Source organism: Bos grunniens, chromosome 20 (assembly GCF_055505025.1).
Source record: "Bos grunniens cultivar Pamir isolate PY7600 chromosome 20, Bosgru_T2T1.0, whole genome shotgun sequence".
Taxonomy (NCBI): Eukaryota; Metazoa; Chordata; class Mammalia; order Artiodactyla; family Bovidae; genus Bos; species Bos grunniens.
This window is the reverse complement of record NC_141184.1, coordinates 72973546-72997248: the sequence shown is the minus strand read 5'-3', so window position 1 is coordinate 72997248 and position 23703 is coordinate 72973546. Positions and strand designations below refer to the sequence as shown.

The window sequence follows — 23703 nt, the reverse complement described above, 5'->3', positions numbered from 1 at the left end:
GAGGCCCGGCCCTGGGCCCTGATTGGTCACCACCCCAGTCCTGAGCCACTCACGGTGGCCAGGGAGGATGGAACACACCGATTGGTCAGGTCCAGGTCATGTGACCATACTCTCCAGGATACGTGCAAGCTGCTCACCCTGTGTCAGGGGTAGAGATAGTGTGATGCCCCCAGAGCAGGGCTGAGAGTCCAGTCCATGTGTCCGTGTGCTCAGTGTCCTGGGACGTGCCTGCACATCCTCTCTACACACCGCTTTGTCCTCTGCAGACAAAATATTCATGACACACCTCTTCCTTTCCCAAGCGCTGTTTCACACACCCACATTCAAGGGAGCAAGACTTCCTGTTTGAAGGTAGGTTTGGAGATCCTCTCTTAACCTCTGGACTTGTTTCTTGTATTGCTACCACTGCTACTGCTAAGTCACTTCAGTCGTGTCTGACTCTGTGCGACCCCATAGACGGCAGCCCACCAGGCTCCCCGGTCCCTGGGATTCTCCAGGCAAGAACACTGGAGTGGGGTGCCATTGCCTTCTCCAGTTTCTTATATTGGTCGAATAATTTATTCAGTCTAAAAACCCCCACAAGCACCACCATATGCTTGCTGCTTTGCCTATTCAGGATTCTTAGCTGTTCTGACAGAGAAGGCAATGGCAACCCACTCCAGTACTCTTGCCTGGAAAGTCCCATGGGCAGAGGAGCCTTGTAGGCTGCAGTCCATGGGGTTGCAGAGAGTCGGAGAGGACTGAGCGACTTCCCTTTCACTTTTCTCTTTCATGCATTGGAGAAGGAAATGGCAACCCACTCCAGTGTTCTTGCCTGGAGAATCCCAGGGACAGGGGAGCCTGGTGGGTCTATGGGGTCACACAGAGTCCGACATGACTGAAGCGACTTAGCAGCAGCAGCTGTTCTGAGGGCATGGCCCAGGGGCCTCCCAAAGGGAATGAATTTTGTCCAAGGAAGCACCTGAGAGGCTGAATCACTGAATCACTTTGCTGTACACCTTAAACAAACAAATTATTGCAAATCAACAATACCTCAATTTAAAGAAAAGATATTCCCTCATCAAAAATTGTTCAAAATTTTGTAAAGTTTTTCCTTCAATTGTTGGTTTTTAGTATGTGCCTAATTGGTTTGGTGGTGTTTTGTGAGGTAGGGATCCAACTTACCTTCCCACATGGATACCACATTGTCCCAATGGGACGATTCCTTTGTACTTGAATAATTGAATATTTTTTAATTTAATAATGGAAATTATTAAATTAAATTATTGAGTTAATTTAATTATTAAATATTAAATTATTTATTGTATTAATATTATAAAGTAATTTATTATATTGATTACATTAACTGTTAACTATTAAATTGATTTATTTAAATTAATATTTAATTTATTTTAATTTAAATAATATTTCAATTATTGTGCTTGATTTATTCATATTTTCTATTTGTTCCTGGTTCAGTCTTTAGAAGATTGTACTTTTCTAAGAATTTGTCCTTTTGTTCCAGGATATCCATTTTATTGTCATGCAGTTATTTCTAATTGTCTCTTATGACCCTTTGTCTTTCTGTGTGGTCTGTTGTAACATCTCCTTTGTCATTTCAAGTTGCTTTGAGTCTTCTCCTTGTTTTTCTTGATGAGTCCGGCTAATGATTTGTCAATTTTGTTTATGTTCTCCAAGACGTATCTTATTGTTCTATTGATCTTTGCTCGTGTTTCCTTCATTTCCATTTATTTCTGCTCTGATCTTTATGATTTCTTTCCTTCTGCTCACTTTGGAGGTTTTGTGGCCATTTTCCTCTTTTTCTAGGTTCTTTAGGTGTTAGATTAGGTTGTTTATTTGATGTTCTTTTCATTTCTTGAGGTAGGCTTCTTGTATTGCTATAAACTTCCCTCTTAGCATTGATTTATTGCATCACATAGGTTTTGGGTTATCATTTATTCATTGCCATTTGTTTTTAGGTATTTTTAAATTTCCTCTTTGATTTCTTCAGTGACCTGTTTGATTTCTCCATGTGTTTGTGTTTTTTACAAATTTTCCTATAAATGATCCTTAATCATGTATCAGTGTGATCAGAAAAGATTCTTGCTGTGATTTCAGTTTCTTAAAATTTGCAAGGCTTGATTTGCGGCCCAAGACGTGATCCATTTCAGAGAGTGTTTCATGTGCACTTGAGAAAAAAAAAAAATGTATTCTGCTGTTTGGTGATGGAATATGCTAAAGATATCAATAAGGTCCATCTAGTCTAATGTGTGATTTAAGGCTTATGTTTCTATATTAATTTTCTTTGTGGATGATCTGTCCATTGGTATAAGTGGGGTGTTAAAGTCCCCTAGTATTATTTTCTTACTGTCGATTCCCTGTTTTTTGGTTATTTGTATTTGTCTTACGTATTTAGGTGCTCCTGTGTTGGATGCGTGTGTATTATTATTGCAATATCCTCTTCCTGGATCGATCTCTTTATCATTATGTAGTGTCCTTCCTTGTCTCTTGTAATAGTATTTATTTAAAAGTCTGTTTTATCTGAGATGAGAATTGCTACTCCAGCTTTCTTTTGATTTCCATTTGCATGGGATACCTTTTTTCCAGGCCCTCAGTTTTAGTCTGTGTGTGTCCCTAGGTCTGAGGTGCATGTATTATCGACAACATTTATATGGGGCTTGTTTTTGTTTCCATTCAGCCAGTCTGTGTTTCAGTTGGACCATTTTATCCATTTATAGGTAAGGTAATTATTGCTATGCATGATACTATTATATACTTTATTATTCTGTTTTTTTCCATGTCTATTCACTCCCTTCTATTTCCTGCCTAGAGAGCATCCTTTAATATTTGTTTTGTAAAGCTACTTTGGTGGTGCTGAATTTTTTAACTTTTGCTTATTTGTAAAGGTACTGAGTTCTTTGAATCTGAGTGAGGTCATAGCTGGTTGGAGTAGTCTTGCTGGTAAGTTTTTCCCTTTCATAACTTTAAGTATATCATGCCACACCCTTCTGGCCTGCAGCGTTTCTTCAGAAAGATCAGCTGTTAAACTTATGGGGATTCCCTTGTTCTTTGTTGCTTTTCCCTTTCTGCTTTTAATATTTTCTCTTTTTGCTAAGTTTTTCTTAGTTTGATTAGTATATGTCTTGGCATGTTTCTCCTTTGGTTTACTCTGTGTTGGACTCTCTGTGCTTCTTGGACCTGGGTGTGGTTCCTTCAACAATATAGGGAAATTTTCAGTCATTGTTTCTTCAAGGGAGAGTTTATCTTTCTCTCTTCTCCTTGAATTCCTATAATGTGAATGTTAGTATGTTTGATATTATCCACCAAATGCCTTAAACTATCCTCAATTTTTTGGCTTATTTTCTTCTTTTTGGTGCTCAGATCGGGTGATTTCCACTACTCTGTATTTCTTTGTCTTTTTTTTAAATATAAATGTATTTATTTTAAGTGGAGGCTAATTACTTTACAGTACGGTAGTGGTTCTGCTCTACATTGACATGAATCCGCCACGGGTGCACATGTGCTCCCCATCCTGAGGCCCCGCCCCCTCCCTCTGGGTCAGCCCAGTGCACCGGCACTGCTCTGTATGTCAGCTTACTGATCTGTCCTCTGAATCATCCAATCTCTTGACTCATCTGCTGTATTTTTCATGTCAGTTATTGTATTCTTCCATTATAATCAGTTCTTTTTTATACTTATTGCCTGTTTGTGGAGTTCTCACTCTGTTCTTTCATGCTTCCCCTGATACAAGTAAATATCTTTTATTCGTTTATTTAATGGGTCCACTGGGGCTTGCTGTGTCATTGGCTTTCTCTAGTTGCATAGAGTGGGGGCTGCACTCAGTTATGGTGCGTGGGCTTCCCATCATTCTGTCTTCTCTTGTGGAGCACAGGCTCTAGGGTACATGAGTTCAACAGCTGTGACATGCAGCTTTACTTGCCCCACAGCCTGGGATCTTAGTTCCCAGACCACGGGTTGAACCCTTGTTGCCTACATTGTCTGAAAAATCTTAACAAATGAACCAGCAGGGAAGACCCAGTAAATATCTTTATGACCCTTACTTTGCAGTCATTTGATGTAGATTATTTATCTCCATCTTGTTTAGTTCTTTTTCTGAGTTTATGTCTTAGCTGTTCATTTAGCATAGATTCTTTGTCTCTTTATTTTGCCTTTTTGTTTCTATGCATTAATATTAGGTAGATGAACTATGTCTGAATAAGTGGATTTTTGTAGAGTGTCTCCTATGCGGCCCAAAGGAACAGTTCCCCCAGGTCACCAGAGACAGGAAATCCAGGGTGTCTCCTGTGTAGGCTGAGTTTGGTGTTCTGTTAGATGTGCATGCGTTGCTTTGGGCATGCTGGTGGGTCTGGCTGGCCCCCAGTGCAGCTGAATGTAAGCCCCACCTCAACAGTTGCAGGTGTAGTTCTGGCTGGAGCTGACCTGAAGTGGGAATCAACTTGAGGGGATGCAAGTCACAGCTGAGTCCACCCACCGTGAATGGTAGGAAAGGAGGCGATTGTGTGGGAATCCAGGCCCTTGAGGGCAAAGCCATTTTGGAGGAGCGTTGTGGGCATGGCTGGGCTGGATATGTCTGTTCCACAGGGAACACAGAGACATAGCAGGGCAAGCAGTGCTAGCAAGGTAAGTGAGGAATGTCAGAAAAGTCTCCTTCTAGCACTGGGACAGCTGGGTACAGGGAAGATTTTTTTAAATGTCAAGTGATTTCATCCCTGGATAAAGTTTCAAGAAATCCTTGCCCCTTTGGCACGTGTCCTAAAATTAGTATATAATTCTCTTTCCCATGTGACCTGTGGCTACATTGAGCGTCATTACTGACAACATTCAGCGTCAGTAAGTTTGGCACTAACCTATTAAGCATGGGGTCTTGGCTTACCACAGCCCCCAGCTCTCTCCCAGATGTAGCTCTGCTGGTTTCAAATCAAGATATGGGGGCTTGTCTTCCTCATCCAGGTCACCAGGGCTCAGGTGCTCAGCATGTCCTCCCAGGGAAGATACCAAGTTGGTAATGTCCCCTCCTAATTCTGGGTTACCCATCAGGAGTATGGGTCCTGACTAGACTCTATCTCTCCCTTCCAATGCATCTCCATATTGTTTTTTCTTTACAACCTTAGTTGTGGAAGAGCTACTCTGCTAATTTTCAAGTTGGCATCTGGGTTCTCCATGTGAGGAAGCTCTCAGAATAAAATAGAGTAAGTGTCTCAAAAAGTGCTGTTTCAGTTTCTGTGGAAGCTGTCTCCTTGCGTAAGTCAGTGGTTCTCCAAGTGCCATCACTGGACCAGCCGTGTTAGCATCACCTGGGAAGTGGTTAAAACTGGAGTTTCCTAAGGTCCACCCTGATCTACTGTATGAGACGCTCTGAATCATTCCTCCTAGCCATACACATGCTCAATACTAAATTAACCTGAAACACATCTTCCCCAAGGTTCTGGGCCCACCGTGCCCCTTAGCTTTAACCAGGTACTACTGTTTTGCAATTCTGAGGAAATTTAGGAATTTGGGGGGGGGCATGTTTCACCACTCTCTCTTGGAAGATACTAAGGAATATCTAATAAGTTGGACACGATACTTCTCTCTCGTCACCCATTGTGAGAGTTCTTAGTACATAAAGTAAAAATAAAGAACAATTTGATTGGTAAAGAAAATCCTACAGCATGTTGGAAAGGTGCAGATGCTGCATTAAGATCAAGGTCTTGTACAAGGTTCATGGGAGTACAGGATGTACAGATAGTTTGTTACCTTCATGGAAAAGAAACAAGGGTGGAGCAGAGTAGCCACTGGGCTTCAGTGACCCCCTACTGCTTAGCTGTGCACCTTCCTGCAGGTGTGATCACCACTGAACCCTGGGAAGAGCGCTTCACACCTTGAACTGTGAGGCTCCCCAGCAGGCTGGCCTGTGACCTCCTGGGCACCATCACCTTCTGCTGCTTCCTGAACTGGCCATGTTTTCTCCCTCTGCCTTCATCTCCTCTGCCTTTATCGCCTGGTCTTTTGTGGGGGTGCCAGTACCTTGTGGTCTGTGCTGGGCCAAGGAAGACGCACCTTTGCACTTCTGAACCCTACTGGCCACCTGATGACACGTCATCCTCCCGTGATCGTTAACTCTGGCCCTGATGGGAGAGAGCTGTGTTCACCCACCACTGATGTACTCTCTTTTAGCTAAAGAAGGAATCCATTCTAATCATGCTTTTTAGGTGGCTGGATTTACCAAACAGAAATACACGAATCCCAGTTAAATTTGAATTTTAGGGAAACAATGAAAACTTTTTTTTTTCTTTTGTTTAGTAGAAGTCCATCTCCTGCAATACTTGGGATGTACTTATACTAAAAATTATTCACTGAAAACCAAATTTAACTAGATGTCTTGTGTTTTACCTGACAGGCTTACTCCCAAGGTAAAGGGGTTCCCATTTTAGCTTCCCATCCTAGGAGTGGCACTTTGTCTTAGAAAAGAATGTATTTAGTCATCAAAATAAGGTCAGACTTACCTGCACGCCAGCCATGACTTGTGACATATTGATCACATGTTGAAATGATAATACTTTTTGTTTACTGGATTAAAATATAATTTGAAAATTAATTTCATCTGCTTCTTTATGTTTTTAAATGTGGTTACTAGAAAATTTAAGGTATTATATGGAGCTTGAGTTTGTAGTCCATAGTACACTTCACTGGACAGCTTTGGCCTAGAGCAAAAGCAATGCTGGGGGACCTAACGACCATCGGGCTGGGAGTGGGGCACCCCTCTCCCCAGAAAGAGTTAGACTCTCCCCTTTGGAGTCGTTTGTAGCTGAACTGGTCAGGGGCATATAGATTCCTTGAGTGAGTTTGTCTTTACAAAGATTTTATTGTTTGAATTTTTCAGTTCTGACCAAATCTTGGTGGTTTTTGATTGACGAGAGACCAAACAGGCCTGGAGTGCATTTCCTGTTAAGTATATTTATAGCAGGGTGCTTCCCAGGTGACTCTGGTGGTATAGAACCCATCTGCCAATTTAGGACGCACAGAAGACTAGGGATAAAAGTTTGATCCCTAGGTCAGGAAGATCGCCTGGAGGAGGGCAAGACAACCCACTCCAGTATTGTTGCATGGAGAATCCCATGGACAGAGAATCCTGGTGGGCTACAGTCCATAGGGATGCACTGAGTCGGACATGCCTGAAATGACTGAGCACACATGTGTATTTGCAGTTGAATTATGACAGCAGATTGTGACACATGGGAAGAAGCAAGATGGGTGTGGAAAGGGGGTGATTTGGGAAAGGGTCTGGTTTCTGGAAGCTGTACCGTGTTGTCCTTTTTACTCCTCTTTTTCTTCTTTTGGTTTTATGATTGCATACTGGTGGTGGCAAGACAACACTGACTGCATTTGCTAGAAGCAGATGTCCCCATTAATTTAGATTTTAGAGACTGAAAATTAAGGAGGATGCATTATGCAATATGAAAGAAGGAAATGAAAATTTCTTTGGCAACATTCAAACTCTGAATATCTCCTGAGTTGGGTTCGTGGAGGTGGAAGTCTTTTTATATATGTCTTATATAAGATATAAGACAATATCTTAGGATCATAGTTTAGTTGTAGGACTACAATTCTCCTTGATCATTCACTGCTTTCCTCTCCCTACCCCCTAACCTTCTGAAATTCTTGGAAAGTCAAGAAACAGTAGTGAGAGCAAAGCAAATAAAAATTCAAGAGCTTTCAGAGGCCAAGGGCTTGGTCTCTGGTCAAATAACCTGACCTTTACTCAGTTCCATTTACAATCTCTCTTCTGGGAAGGCTTGGACGGTAAAAGAATCTGCCTGCAATGCAGGAGACGTGGGTTCGATCCCTGGGTTGGGAAGATCCCCTACTCCAGTATTCTTGCCTGGAAAATCCCCATGGATAGAGGAGCATGGAAGGCCACAGTTCATGAGGTCGCAAAGAGTCAGACATGACTGAGCAACTAAGCATAGCACATGCCAAGCACAGCAACTCGGAGAACCTACTCTTGCTGCAGGATCCACCTTCTGTCCACTTCCACTTTTCCCTCCAGGTTTCACTACCTGCTGATCATGTTGCCACAGTGTCCCTCATAGGTGTCTTGTCACCAGTTTGAGGATATGACCTCCAAGATGTCAGGCCAGTGGGAAGTTGATGCCACATACCTTAGCAGCTGGCAGTCTGGCACATCTGGTGATAATTTCATTAAGCTCAGCCCTCCCCCACCCTAGGTCTTCTTGTTGGCATTGTTGTTAATTTGAGGATTTTTATAGGACACGTGTGACACATGGCTCTTCAGTAAGAGGAGCTGATAGCCTTGGCTGGCAGAATGAGGCATGGCGCTGTGTGCCAAGTTCCATTTTCTGAGAAGGAGAACACCTCAATTTCATGAGGCCTTGAGCTCTCAGACCCAAAGGAGAGAAACCAAGGGTGTAGAAGGTTGACAGGCACTGACTGGAAATCTGTGTGAGAAGGTGTTACTGCTGGCTGTGTCCTGTGTCTCATGCTCAGCGCAGAAAAACTGATGCTTTTGAACTGTGGTGTTGGAGAAGACTCTTGAGTGTCCCTTGGACTACAAGATCCAACCAGTCCATCCTAAAGGAAATCAGTCCTGGGTGTTCGTTGGAAGGACTGATGTTGAAGCTGAAACTCCTCCAACATTTTGGCCACCTGATGCGAAGAGCTGACTCATTTGAAAAGACCCTGATGTTGGGAAAGATTGAAGGCTGGAGGAAAAGGGGACCACAGAGGGTGAGATGGTTAGATGGCATCACTGACTCAATGGACATGCTTTGGGTAAACTGCAGGAGTTGGTGATGGACAGGGAGGCCTGGTGTGCTGTGATTCATGGGGTCACAGAGTCAGATTCGACTGAGCGACTGAACTGACTGACTGACCACCACCATCATCGTGCACGGTCACTGGCCCTTGTTCAAGTCCAACAGGTCCAACTCCCCTTATCCCCTGGCAGCCTTATTCTACTTTGTGTTTGCAGTGGACTTATCTGGACATCTCACAGTGGAATCATAGATTATTTGTCCATTACTGTTTAGCTTGTTTCACTTGGCATATGACTTCAAACTTTACTCAATTTGCAACACATGTCAGAATTTCCTTAGTTGTTAAAAATAAATAGCACACAGGCTCACCATCATGTACAGTCAGGGAATTACAAATGAAAATCATGATATATCACACCACACCTCTTAGGACTGCTAAACGCCAAATATAAGATAATACTAATTGCTGGAGGGTGAGGAACAACAGCAATTCCTCATTGCTGGTGGAATGCATGTACAGTCCCCATGAGAGGCAGTCTGGTAGTTTTCCCCAAAGCTCACAGGTTTCACCTTGGGATCCAACAATCATGCTTTCAGTATTTACACAGTTGCTCTGAAATTCTACATCCAAATGCAAACGAGGATGCAGTTTTGCACAGCAGTTCTATTCACAATGGCTACAAACTTGAAGAAATCAGGATATCTTTCAGTAGATGAATGTGCAAGCAAATTGGTGTACACAGATATCAAGGGGACCAGAACACACCACCCCAAATTATGTCTGACATGAGTTAGTTTAGTTTAATTTAAAATAATAATAATAAAAACCTGAGTAGAGGTTGCCCCCTATTTTGTTTTAAATGTGTTCATTTCTTTATGGCCATGCTGTGTCTTCGTTGCTTTGAGAGGCCTTTCTCCAGCTGTGGAGAGCTGGTTCTGCTCTTGTTGCAGAGCGTGGGCTCTAGGTGTGCAGGCTTCAGTAGTTGTGGCGCCTGCATGTAGTAGTTGTGGCTCCCCAGCTCTAGAGCGCTGGCTCAGTAGTTGTGGTGCATGAGCTCAGCTGCTCTGAGGCATGTGGGATACTCCTGGATCAGGGATAGAACCTGTGTCCAGCGCATTAGCAGGCAGATTTTTAGCAGCTAGCTCGCCAGGGAAGACTGAGGTTACCCTTTTGTGAGGTACATTTACATTTATGAGAGAAATCTCCATTTGTAAGGGTGTCCCCCTTTGAACCTAGGAGAGGAATAATTACATCTCAAGGAAGGAACACTTATCAGTGAGGAAGTCAGGACTTAAATCTGCAAACAATCTTCTGTTTATTTACTGTGCTTTGCATGATAACCTGCCATAAATGGCCTCTGCCTTCCCCTCAAGGTCTTTCTTCTGTTTGGGGTTGAAGAGCTATTTATGGTGAAGTCTTTGGTCATTTCAGGGAGGACTCAGTTTTCCTTGGCATCTCCTCTCTATGCAAAAGGTATACATGTTCATTAAACTTCTTTCTCCTGATAATTTGTGTTTAATGATGGAGAAGGAGGGCTCAACCAAGAACCTGGAAGGGGAGAGGGAAATTTATTTTCCTCCTATATACATGCAAAGGAATAACACTCAACAGTGGGAAGGAATGAAACATCAACCTTGAAAGGGATAAATCTTAGATGCACATGGCTAAGTGAAAGAATCCAGTTGAAAAGGCTGCACCCAGTATGACGCCATTGTGACATTCTTGGAAAGGTAAAGCTACATAGATGATAAGCAGATCACGGAGTGGGGAATTGGAAGTGATCGTTTAGGATGGATACCTGTCAATATGCATTTGTCTAAGCCTGTCATTTTATATAGTGCAAAGGGTCGATCAGAATCTATTCAAATGTACTTATTCATTGTATAAGTAAGTCATAGGATGGAATACCAAACACAACAGAATCTCAACATCACTCACTATTCTATCACTATTCAGTTCAGTTCAATTCAGTCGCTCAGTCATGTCTGACTCTTTGTGACCCCATGAATTGTTGGTGGGAATGTAAATTGACATAGCCACTTTGGGGGGCAGTATGTAGGTTCCTTAAAAAACTGAAAAGAGAACTACCATACCACCCAGCAATCCCACTGGGTTTGCTGAGACTACCATAATTCAAAAAGATAGATGCACGCTCATGTTCATTGCAGCCCTATTTACAATAACTAGGACATGAAATCTGGAGAAGGAAATGGCAACCCACTCCAGTACTCTTGCCTGGAAAATCCCATGGATGGAGGAGCCTGGTAGATTACAGTCCATGGGGACAGGAAGAGCCGGACAGGACTGAGTGAGTTCACTTTCAATTTCACTTTCATGCATTGGAGAAGGAAATGGGAACCCACTCCAGTATTCTTGCCTGGAGAATCCCAGGGACGGGGGAACCTGGTGGGCTGCCGTCTATGGGATTGCACAGAATCAGACACGACTGAAGTGACTTAGCAGCAGCAGGACATGGAATCAACCTAAATGTCCATCAACTGCGAAATGGGTAAGGAAGAGTGCTACATATATACAGTGTAATATTATGTAGGCGTTAAAGGAATGAAAGTGGGTCCTCTGAAGACATGTGGATGGACGGTCAGTCATAAAGTGAAATGAGACAGAAAAACAAAAACATATATTGTATCTTCATATATATATATATATATATATATATATATATATTGTATATATGAATTTATACGTTTTTCTGTCTATCTGTAGGCTTCCATAGTAGCTCAGCTGGTAAAGAATCTTCCTGTAATGCCAGAGACCACGGTTCAATTCCTGGGTTGGCAATATCCCCTAAGAAAGGATAAGCTACCCGTTCCACTATTGTTGGGCTTCCCTTGTGGCTCAGAGAGTAAAGAATCTGCCTGCAATGTGGGAAACCTGAGTTTGATCCCTGGTTTGGGAAGACACCCTGGAAAAGGGCATGGCAACCCACTCTAGTATACTTGTGTGGAGAATCCCCTTTGGCAGAGGAGCCTTGCAGGCAACAGAATGAACAGGATTGAGCAGCTAAGCACAGCGTATATGGAAAATGGTGCTGAGGCCCTTATCGCCAGAGCCCACGTAGAGGCACAGACACAGAGAAGGACCTTGACGACGCAGCAGGAGAGGGGGGAGGGGCAAACTGAGAGGCCAGCAGGGACATGCATGCCCTGTTAAGATGTACGTTTCCTGTTGTTGCTTTTGTTTGTTTTTAAATTTCCTTTATTTATTTCTAATAATCCTCAGGTCTTTAACCAGACAGCTAGTGGAGAGCAGCTGTCTAATATACGGAGCTCAGCTTGGTGCTCTCCATTGACCTAAAGAAGAGGAATGAGGGGGTGGGTGGGAAGCTCAAAGGGGAGCAGATATATATGCACATATAAATGATTTACTTCATTGTACAGCAGAGAATAATGTAACATTGTAAAATGACTATGACACAATTTTAAAAAGAGAAAACATATAGGTGGTCCTGGTGCTACGACTCTGCACTCCCAAAGCAGGGAGCCCAGATTGATTCATAGTCAGGGAACTGTATCCCACAAACTGCAACTGAGACCCAGCGTAGCCAAATTGTAAAAAAAACGAAAAATTACGAATGCCACAGACAGCATAAAAAATAAAATAGTATCCATATATTTCTGATAAATGTTATAAAAAATGGGGACATTTCCTTTTCAGGAAAAGCCCTGATGGTTATTAGAAATAAATTAAGGAAATTTAAAAACAAACAAAAAGCAACAACAGAAAACCTATTATGCCAAACAAAAGAAGTCTGACACAAATGCAAACACAAGATCCGGTTTTTATGAAATCCTAGAAAATAGATCTAATCTCTCGAAACCAGCAAATCATTGGCTGCCTGGTGTTGATCAAAATGGTTGGGAAAAGGACAAGAGAAGATTTGTGGTGATGGAAACATTCTGTATCTTGCTTGTGGTGGCTGTACATGGGTGTATTTATCTGTCAGAAAACATAAAACTATACCCTTAAATTTTACTGCATGTGGATTATACTAAGGTCATGAAACGATACTTAACATGGTTTGTCACTAGAGAAATGCAAGTTAAAACCACAATGAGAAACATCTCACATCTAAGATAGCTTCAATGTAAAGATCAGAAACAACAGAATATGACAAGAGTGCACAGGATTAACAAGTGGTGGGAGAACGTGGAGACACTGGAACCCTGTATCTTGCTGGGGAGAATGGAAGATGATGTGGCCACTGTGGAAAAAAATTCACACATTCCTCAAAAAGTTAAAATTGACCTATGAGCTGGCAAAACTGTTAGGGGAAGCACACTAATTGAAACTGCCCACCCTGGCCAGGCACCATAGTAACCATTTGCATGAGTTGTTTTATGACAGGAGATCCTGATAAGGAATAGGAAACTAATAAGCCACCACCAACAGGAAGAGTTCGGGAAATGTTAAAAGGAGACACTGTGTGTCCATCCACTTCCCAGAATCCCTCTCGCTAGCATCCATCTTGGCTGAGCGATGCGTGCACCACCAGGAAAGACTCTGAATTAGAATGATTGGCCAAAGACCACCCGGAAACTAATCCCATCACCATAAACCCCAAGACTGCGAGCCACGCGGCAGAGGAGTTCTCCTGGGTTCCCTTACCCTACTGCTCTCCACCCGGGTGCCCTTTCCCAATAAAATCTCTTGATTTGTCAGCACATGTGTCTCCTTGGACAATTCATTTCTGAGTGTTAGACAAGAGCCCAGCTTCGGGCCCTGGAAGGGGTCCTCCTTCCTGAAACAAAACTACTCTAGGTCTAAACCCAAAAGAATTGCCAGTAGGGACTCCAACAGATACTTGTACACGAATATTCATACCAGCACCATTCACAACAGACAAAAGGGAGATGCAACCCAAACGTTCATCCATGGGCAATGGATAAGCAAAATGCATTACAAACACAGTTACCCCTCAAACCACACAGATTTGAACTGCACAGGTCCACTTACACCTGTATTTTTTTCAATAAATATATACTATGGCATGTCCCATGGTTTTTGAATCCACAGACATTAAACCGAGGTTATAGAGGGCTCACTGTAAAGTGTACACAGATTTTTGACTACATGGAGGATCTTAATACTTTTTTGCTTTCAGAGAACTAATTTTGTAAAGGGAATGGTGCTCAGAGATATAACTTGATACTTTCATCTCCACCTGCCTACCTCCCATCTTCATTCTGAAGTCTAAGATCTGCCTCAGTATCAGCAGGGCCACAGCCATGACTTTCTGCCTCTACTCTGTTCCTGCAGATGCCCCCCCCACCCCTCCCCCCATAGTAATCACTGCTTATTGTTTCTCAGGCCCAAACAACGATTCCATTCTTGGGTCCTTCCTTCCACCAGTTCCAGACATGAATTGAAGAAAATAAAGTTGATTCTGTCTTTGAGATATATCTAGTTCTGCCCATACATGAGTACTTGCTTTATTACACTACTAGTACCAGTGACTTCCCTGATAGCTCAGATGGTAAAGAATCTGCATGCCATGTAGGAGACCCCAGTTCGATTCCTGGCTTGGGAAGATCCACTAGAGAAGGGATAAGCTACCCACTCCAGTATTCTGGCCTAGAGAATTCCATGGAGTGTACAGTCCAGGTGGCTGAAAAGAGTCAGACACGACTAAGTGACTTTCATTCATTCACTCACTGACTCAGTACCAGTGAGCAGGCAAGTAGATTTAAAGTAAATGCTGCTTAATTAACTGCCCATCTAGATGGAATAAAATCGATCCAACAGAAGTCAGTTCCAAGTGAATAGTGAACCTAAGTGGAAAGGAAAGAAAAACCGGTAGATGACATAGGGGAATATCTTCATGACCTCAGGTAGCCAAAAGTCCAAGGGCAGGAATTTGTGTCTGCTGCATTCATGCCGCATCTCCAGTACAGATGCCCAGTGTTTCCAGAGGGAACATAAAGGAAACTTCAACACCATCTGGAGGAAACTACACACCTGCAAGCACTTGGGTCATTGTGAAGACACACAGTATTCTCAATGATCAGATTGAATGTCATATAAATGTCACTTCTCGTTAGTCTAACATCTAATGCAATCCTAATTAACAGCCATTCAGACTGATTTTCAGGATAAACTGATTCTAAGTTTCACATGAAAAATGAGCAAGAATACCTAGGAAAGCCTGAGGGAAAAAAGCCGGGTCCAGTGATGAGGTGTGATAAGGCCTACCAGGAGATAAGACAGATTTTAAAGCCAGGATTATTATCATTTTTTTTTTGAAGAATCCAGGCAACTACTGTTACAAGTTTCGTTATTGGCTCAGATACCACTACATAAAACACTATTCCGAAGACTCTTGACTTGTTAGGTGCCTCCCGACTCAGAGATCGGGAGGGCCCTGGGAGGCGCAAACGGAGGCGGCGGCGATCGCCTTAAATCAGAAAGTGGTGGATAAGTTTTTAAAGGTTTGCGTAGAGGGGCAGGGGGCTCGCCAGGGCGCCCAGCTGCAGTGCCCTGTAAGCCCCCTCCTTTCTCAGGAGGTAGAGCACAGTCTCCCTCCTTTTCTTCATCAATGGTAGAAAAATATGATCTGCGCAGAAAGTGGAGACCCACCACCATCCACCGCCATAGCCTCCCCCACAGGCTATCTAACAGCCTCATGACGGGGGTCCAGGACATTTCTAATCACATTCCACAGAGCAAAAGCATCTACAGGAACCCTTTTTGGCTCATGTTTCTCTTTCCCTGTTCCGGAGATCTTTTAACTGTTTGGTGACTGAATCTTATGGATGGTCTGGTTGGGGATGTTTCTCTTAAGCTCTTAGGAGCATTTTTAGCTAAAAAAGACCAATCTTTATTAGAATGGTATCGGGCTGCTGCCTCTTTTAAATCTTTTTCATCTTGAGGTGAAGTATATTAATTATAAACAATTAACGAATTGTTTGTATTAATAATTTATAATTATTTACGCGTTGTCATAAATAAATATATGTATTTATATAATTGTACATTTTAATTAATTAAAGTAATATACTGTAAATATAAGTATTTACAATAAATTTTTGTAATATTATTTATGTAATGTAAATAATTATAATGTAATTCGTAGCTAATATTAAATATTAATCATATATAATGTATGTGTATATACATAAGTATAATTAATATATATAATATATAATATAATAATGTAATAATAGCATTATGTAATAAATGTAATACATTTATATATTATTAGATTCATAAACATTTATTAATATTAAAATTATATTATTTAATTACAAAATAATAATAATACATTTTAATAAATTAATGTAAGTTATTTATATATTTTATTACTAAATCACATTGGCAATTAATGTAGTGGATTAACCAGATTCATGAGCAGGATCTAAAGAGTCTCTAATCATATTTCATAGAGAAAAGGTGTCAGTGGGGACCTTTTCTGGGCCATGTAAAGTGTAATAAGTTTTTAGGGGCTTCCCTACTTTTTCCCAGATATCTAGGTTAACAGTGCCCTCTTCTGGAAACCAAGGACATTGCTCTTGTACAAATGTAAAAAGGATTGAACATTAGCTTTCTTAAACTTAATTCCTCTTTTGTTTAACAGTTGTAAGATTACTCCTATAAAGAGTTGTCATTCTTTTGACTCACTGTTACCCGTGTCAGAAAATTATCTTTTTTATCTCTTCATCGAAAAGATTTTTACTTCCCACTGTTTTTTACTTTACCTATTTTATGCAGGGGGGTCTGCGGCATCCTGAGTGGGGTCCTAGCTGTTCGAAAAACTGTACAATGGGGGAGACTTACCTTCGGGACCCTGTTTCGGGTGCCACTTAGCGGGGTCCAGCCCCAGTTGGATCCAGGGATTCCCTCAGGAGAACGGTGTCGGCAAATAGAGAAAGTAAAGGAGATAGATAAAAGGGGGGAAAAATAGGCTTAATCTTCCTTGGTTTACACAGAAAGCCAATAAAGTTCCTGACACAGAACTTGTTCTGTTCACAGAGTCCGCAGGCGCCCTCTCAGATGGGGTTAGGACGCAGGGCGCCCTCTCCCTGGTGAAGACACAGGGCGCCTTCCCGATAGGTTCTTAGAAGCCCAGGCAAAAAGTGAACAGAGAGCCCCTGTGTTTTAAGTAGTCATCCTAAAAAAAGAACAGAGAGGAAAAAAGCATGAAAAGGAAAAAAAAAAAAATGACACAGGGAGACCAAGCTCTGATGAAGCCAGGTCTGTAGCTTTATTTTCAAAAGGAGCTTTTATACCCTAAGTTGCATATTTCCAGAAGTGAAAGATACAGAGTTATATAGAGTCAGCTCAACATTACATCAGTTTCACCCTTATCAAAAGCAGGACATTTTTTGTATAGCTTTTTATAAACAAGGGTCTTATGTTGTGCACACCATCTTCTGGCCCTGTGGCCTGTTAACATTTTGTAACTCTTTTTTGATAAAGGTTGGTCGCCCAGAAAACCTGTTTTCCCTTTATCGTTTTGGTCTACAGTCCCCCTCAAGAAACAGAGATACATTCTTATGGAACAAAGGCACAGTGGGTTACAACAAAGAAAGAACTTACTAACTCAAGGGTTTTATGTTGCTAATGCCAAGGCTACTGCTTGTTTTTCTTGCATACCAACTATTTTTGTTAATGTACTCCCAGGCGCACATTGGGTAAAGGACAAGGAAACTCAGCAGCAAACATTGGCTCAACAATGCAGTATTATTTTAATAAAGCTTTTTTATCGCTCGAAGGTTATGCTTGGGGTGTTGTGAACAATCATGTGCATTAGTTGTAAGAATGTGGATAAACCTGCCAAACAAGCTAAAATAGTAACAGAGGGGTTACAGGAAAAATGTTCCTTTCAAGCCCAGGAGACTTAGTAACTATAGCCCTAAGTTGATTTGTTTCAGAAAAAGGTGGTCAGGGATAGCCCCCTGTAAATGTCAAAAAAGTTGGTGAAAAGCATAATATAATAAACAGTAGACACACAGATTTTAGTTTTGGGGTAGATGCTGGAGCAGATCCAGAGAATCCCTTGAGTCCTGTTTCGCCTTTGTCTGTCAGGTCCTCTCCACATGACGTTTGTCATGGTTGGGATCTCTCGTGGTGGCTCCTGACATATATCAGAAGCTTTCTCTGTCTCCTTTATACTTTAATAAAACTTTATTACATAAAAAGCTCTGAGCAATCAAGCCTCATCACTGGCACTGGATCGAATTCCTTTCCTCCAGAGGCCAAGTATCCTGGCATCTGTCACAGCTCATCGCAGCAACATTTCAATACTGAAGAGATCCTCCAAGAACTAAGAGTCTTTTAATAGTACAAAGCCATAGATTACAAAATGAAAATACATATGACCCCCCCCCCTAATTTGTGCAGCTTCACAGGTGCCACTATGTGGGTCGGGAAGATCCCCTGGAGGAGGGCATGGCAATCCACTCCATTGTTCTTGCCTGGAGAATACCATGGACAGAGGAGCCTGGCAGGCTACAGCACATAGGGTCGCACAGAGTGGGACACGAATGAAGTGACTTTACACTCACGCACCTTAATTTGTCAAGAAATAGCTGGAGTAACAGCAAATTTAGCCTTGGAGTACAGAATGAAGCAGGGCATAGACTAATAGAGTTTTGCCAGGAGAACACGCTGGTCATAGCAAACACCCTCTTTCAACAACACAAGAGAAGACTCTACACATGGACATCACCAGATGGTCAACACCACAATCAGACAGATTATACTCTTTGCAGCCAAAGATAGAGAAGCTCTATACAGTCAGCAAAAACAAGACCGGAAGCTGACTGTGGCTCAGATCATGAACTCTTTATTGCTAAATTCATACTTCTATTGAAGAAAGTCGGGAAAACCACTAGACAATTCAGGTATGACCTAAATCAAATCCCTTACAATTATGTAGTGGAAGTGATAAAAGAGATTCAAAGGAATAAATCCGATAGAATGCCTGAAGAATTATGGGCGGAAGTTGGTGACATTGTACAGGAAACAGTAATCAAGACCATCCCCCCAAAAAAAGAAATGCAAAAAAGGTAAAATGGTTTTCTGAGGAGGCCACACAAATAGCTGTGAAAAGAAGAGAAGCAAGAGGCAAAGGAGAAAAGGAAAGATATACCCATTTGAATGCAGAGTTCCAAAGAATAGCAAGGAGAGATAAGAAAGCCTTCCTCAGTGATCAATCCAAAGAAATAGAGGAAAGCAATAGAATGGGAAAGACTAGAGATCTCTCCAAGAAAATTAGAGACACCAAGGGAACTTTTCCTGCAAAGATAGCACAATAAAGGACAGACATGGTATGGACCTAACAAAAGCAGAAGATATTAAGAAGAGGTGGCAAGAATACACAGAAGAACTGTACAAAAAATATCTTCACAACCAAGATATTCACGATGGTGTGATCACTCACCTAGAGCCAGACATCCTGGAATGTGAAGTCAAGTGGGCCTTAGGAAGCATCACTACGAACAAAGCTAGTGGACGTGATGGAATTCCAGTTGAGCTATTTCAAATCCTGAAAGATGATGCTGTGAAAGTGCTGAACCCAATATGCCAGCAAATTTGGAAAAACTCAGCAGTGGCCACCGGACTGGAAAAGGTCCGTTTTCATTCCAATCCCAAAGAAAGGCAATGCCAAAGAATGCTCAAACTACTGCACAATTGCATTCATCTCACACGGTAGCAAAGTAATGCTCAAAATTCTCCAAGGCAGGTTTCAGTAGTATGTGAACTATGAACTTCCAGATGTTCAAGCTGGATTTAGAAAAGGCAGAGGAATCAGAGATCAAATTTCCAACATATGTTGGGTCATTGAAAAAGCAAGAGACTTACAGAAAAGCACATACTTCTGCTTAATTGACTACACCAGAGCCTTTGACTGTGTGTATCACAAAAAAACGGTGGAAAATTCATCAAGAGATGGGAATACCAGACCACCTGACCTGCCTCCTAAGAAATTTGTATGCAGGTCAAGAAGCAACAGTTAGAACTGGATATGGAACAACAGACTGGTTCAAAATCAGGAAAGGAGTAAGTCAAGGCTGTATATTATCGTCCTCCTTATTTAACTTATATCCAGAGTACATCATGAGAAATGCTGGACTGGATGAAGAAAAAGCTAGAATCAAGATTATCAGGAGAAATATCAATAACCTCAGATATGCAGATGACACCATCCTTATGGCAGAAAGCCATGAGGACCTTGATGAAGAGCCTCTTGATGAAGGTGAAAAAAAGTGAAAAAGATGGCTTGAAACTGAACATTAAAAAAAAAAAAAAAAACTAAGATCATCATTTGCCATCAAAGGTCCACCTACTTAAAGAAACGGATTTTCCAGTAGTCATGTACGGATGTGAGAGTTGGACCATGAAGAAGGCTGAGCATCAAAGAATTGATGCTTTTCAACTGAGGTGTTGGAAAAGACTCGAGAGTCCCCTGGACTGTATGGCAATCAAACCAATGAATCCTAAAGGAAATCAGTCCTGAATATTCATTGGAAGGACTGATGCTGAAGCTGAAGATTCAATACTTGGGCACCTGATGCGAAGAACACACTCCTTGGAAAAGATCCTGATGCTGGGAAAGAGCGAAGGCAGGAGGAGAAGGTGTGACAGAGGACGAGATGGTTGGATGGCATCACTGACTCGATGGACATGAGTTTGAGCAACTTCTGGGAAATAGTGAAGGACAGGGAAGCCTGGCGTGCTGCAGTCCATGGGGTCACAAAGGGTCAGACACGACTGAGCAACTGAACAACAGCAATTATTTCAAAGAATTCAAGTGATGTTGCATGTAAAGACAAATATGTGAAAGCCTATCTCCACTGGCTTTTTTTCCAAAATGAATTTTCTCACCTTTTGCTTTATAAATTGAATTCATTTTACCCCCTTAATCCAGACTCAAGATTCTGTTTGTATACTGGGAAATTCCTCCACCAACATGTGTGTAAGCCGATCCCCTTTAAAGTCTGCTTGTTTCTGAGTGTAAATCTGCTTGCTCCCCAAGCCCCTGCGACGAGTAATATCTGGTGCCAGTAAGGTCCACCAGGTGCTCTGCCAAAGAGAAGCATTGGGAGTGACCTTTGACAAGTGAAGTCCCTGCCTCCCTCTGCACCTGCCCATCTGCTCTGGTGATGCTTAAGAGCCCACCAGAGGTGGCCATGGGAGGGGACTGCCTCGGGAACCAAGACATAGGCCGCTCACGTCGCGGCTCCCTGGTGTTTTAAAAGAAAGACCATACTTGCTCTTGAAGTTTATGAGTTTTTGTTTTTCCTGTTTTAGGCGATGCAGAGACTAAAAATGAAGAGCACAATAAATGCTTATCAGATACCTTGGATAAGCTTCTATGCGAATCAGATGAGAAACTTCAGCTTCATCTGAAGGAGAGAATGGCAGCTTTGGAGGGTAAGGTGAGCCAGCCCCATGGCCTCTTTAGAAAGAGGCGCTTCTGGCCTGGCCCGGCCTGGCCCGGCCTGTGTGTGGGGGAAATCTCCAGCCTAGGAGTTGGAAAACTCTTCCCATAGAGGGCCCCGGAGTGAATGTCTTTACTGGTATGAATAATTGAGTAGCAGCATTTCATGCTAGTGAATAAGCGTGACAGCATCCACAGGCAGTGTGTAAAGGAACAGACATAGATGTGTGCCTGCAACCTTTACAGAAAGCGTCAGAGAGCCGGATCCACTGATGGCCCCAGTGTTACCAGCCACCATGCTAGAACTTTCTTCTAGGTCCACCCTCACCCTTTCGTTTCTTTCTTAGAAGTTTATTTCTGGGGCTTTGCTGGCAGTCCAGTGACTGAGAGTCTGCCTTGCAAGGTCAGGGACACAGGTTCGATGGCTGGTTGGGGAGCTAAGATCCCACAGACCACGTGGCAACCATGACAAAGGAATCCCGCATGATGCAGCTAAGCTAAGGCCTGACACAGTCAAATCAATAAGTTTAGTTCAGGATCTTTTACATAAAGTGATAGAAAAGACTGAATCAACTAAAAGCAAGTATTCTCATATTCCAACTCCAGCCTTCTCTCTTTTCATTTGCTTTGAAAAATGGCTGAGAACCTCTACCAGAGCAGCTCAGTGGGCAACATTCTGGTTCAGGTTCGGTGAAAACCTGTCCCACCTGCACCAGTGCCCTAAAGACGAGGCCCAGAACCTTCCCCGAGGTTGGCGTTTGGGCAACGCTTGTCTGAGAGAGACCAATGGTCACTACAAGTTCTGTGGCACGTTTTCCCCCCACAAAACCCAAGATGAAACACACACCTCACTAGAGACCACACAGTGTGGTCCCCTCACTTCACCCTGAACTGTGGGCTGGCCCTGAGGTGGGGATAGTTTTGTCTCAGGCTTGAATTTGGCATGTGAAACCTGCGCCAGTTTCCTGAGTGACCACTGAACTGCAAAAAGCTATAAGCAGTTTCACTTCTGCCGGGACCTGGCCTCCTTGTATCTAAAAGATCAGTCAGGGAAGGAGGAGATTGTCTGTGTACAAGTTAATGTTAAAAGTTGTCATCCAGCCTCTTGCTGGCACTTCACTCTGGGCGCGAGGTCCGCCACTCATCCCAAGGTGCTTTATGCTTTCAGACAGAAGAGTAGCCATCCCGCAGTCCATGCAACATCTGTAAGAATTGACACTAAAGCTGTTTGTATCTTTTTCAGAATTCTCTCCTATGGGAAGCTAAAAATGTTAAAAAGCAATTAGAAGAAATGCAAAACAACAAGCTACTTAAATCTCTAAATCGTTTAGCAATTTGTTAAGAGCTGAATTGAGCTGGGTTCATTGTTCCAGTCACTAAAGATGCTTAGGAGATGTCGAGTTACATTTTCCTTATGGCTAATCCACTGCTGTAACATGTATAGCATTTCTGGTTTTGAACACTGAATGTGTTTGCATTATAGATGGATTTAGAGTGTGTGGCCGTTGTGTGTGGTTCAGAATTCTGAGTAGTCCTTTCTGGGTTCACCCGAAAGCTGAGACAAAGCGTGAGCCTTTCACGTGGACTGTGCTGTCCGTTAGAAAGATAATATGAGCCACATATGCAATCTAAACTTTCTTAAAAACCAACAGGCTATTTGACGTCCTTTTTTCACTGCGCGTCTTGAAATCCTGTGTGATTTCCACATCGAGGTTTGCACCAGCCTGTCTCACGTGCTCAGGGGCTGCAGGAGGCGAGTGACTGCCATGGCCGACAGCACAGAGCTGCCAGGTTGAGTCAAGTGACTCAGAAACTTGGCCCGTTTGACTCGTTTTACCCCATGAAGAAGTGGGGTGTAGAGGAATGAATGTGAGGAATGCCCAGGAATGCAGGTGAGCTCCATGGATACAGTTTAAAGCAATGAGAGGAGCGAGGGCAATAGAGTGAGTCCTGCCCCCCTACCCGAAGCCCCGTCCCAAGTCCAGCTTCTCTCTACAGACTTCATCATTGTTAATGGCTTGCCGTGTTTCCTCCAGAAGCTTTTCTACACCTGAGATGGAACTTCTTATTCATTATGGTTTATAGGGTTTAATACTGTTCTGAGTGCTTCTATTTGCTATGGGACACTTAGAGAATATTTTCTCACAATTAAAATATTTGGAGTTGATAACTACTCCTATAACCTGTTCTACACATTTTGGTGCAAGTCATTTTACATCCAGAAAGCAAGCGGTGCAGGCTGTGTCATTTGCTTTTTCATAGGCCCAGCTGATTCTAAACCTGGAGACCCTGAGAGCCGAACTGGACCAGACGAGGCTACGAGGGGCTCCCTTCCACCATGGGTAGGCCGCTCCCCCAAGCAGCTCCCCTCAGCGCTGTCGAGTGTGACAAGGGCCTCTCTGGTGTGTGGACAGTATGACTGGGTGTTGCTCATGGTCGCACCTCAAGGAGCCTGTAGCTTCGTGGCCAGCGAGAGAGAAGAGACAAACATTGTTCCTTAGGGTCAAACTTGGTACCACGGAGTGGTAGTCACAGGATTGACAACA

General features: G+C 42.6%; 1 long non-coding RNA gene across 1 annotated transcript; it reads left to right on the top strand.

Moving 5' to 3' along the window:
* Positions 1-98: 98 nt before the first annotated feature.
* Positions 99-23555, top strand: LOC147350756 (uncharacterized). The gene is made up of 3 exons (XR_015149048.1): positions 99-351; positions 21028-21150; positions 23420-23555. It is a non-coding gene; the product is annotated as an uncharacterized LOC147350756 (long non-coding RNA).
* The last annotated feature ends 148 nt before the right edge of the window (positions 23556-23703 follow it).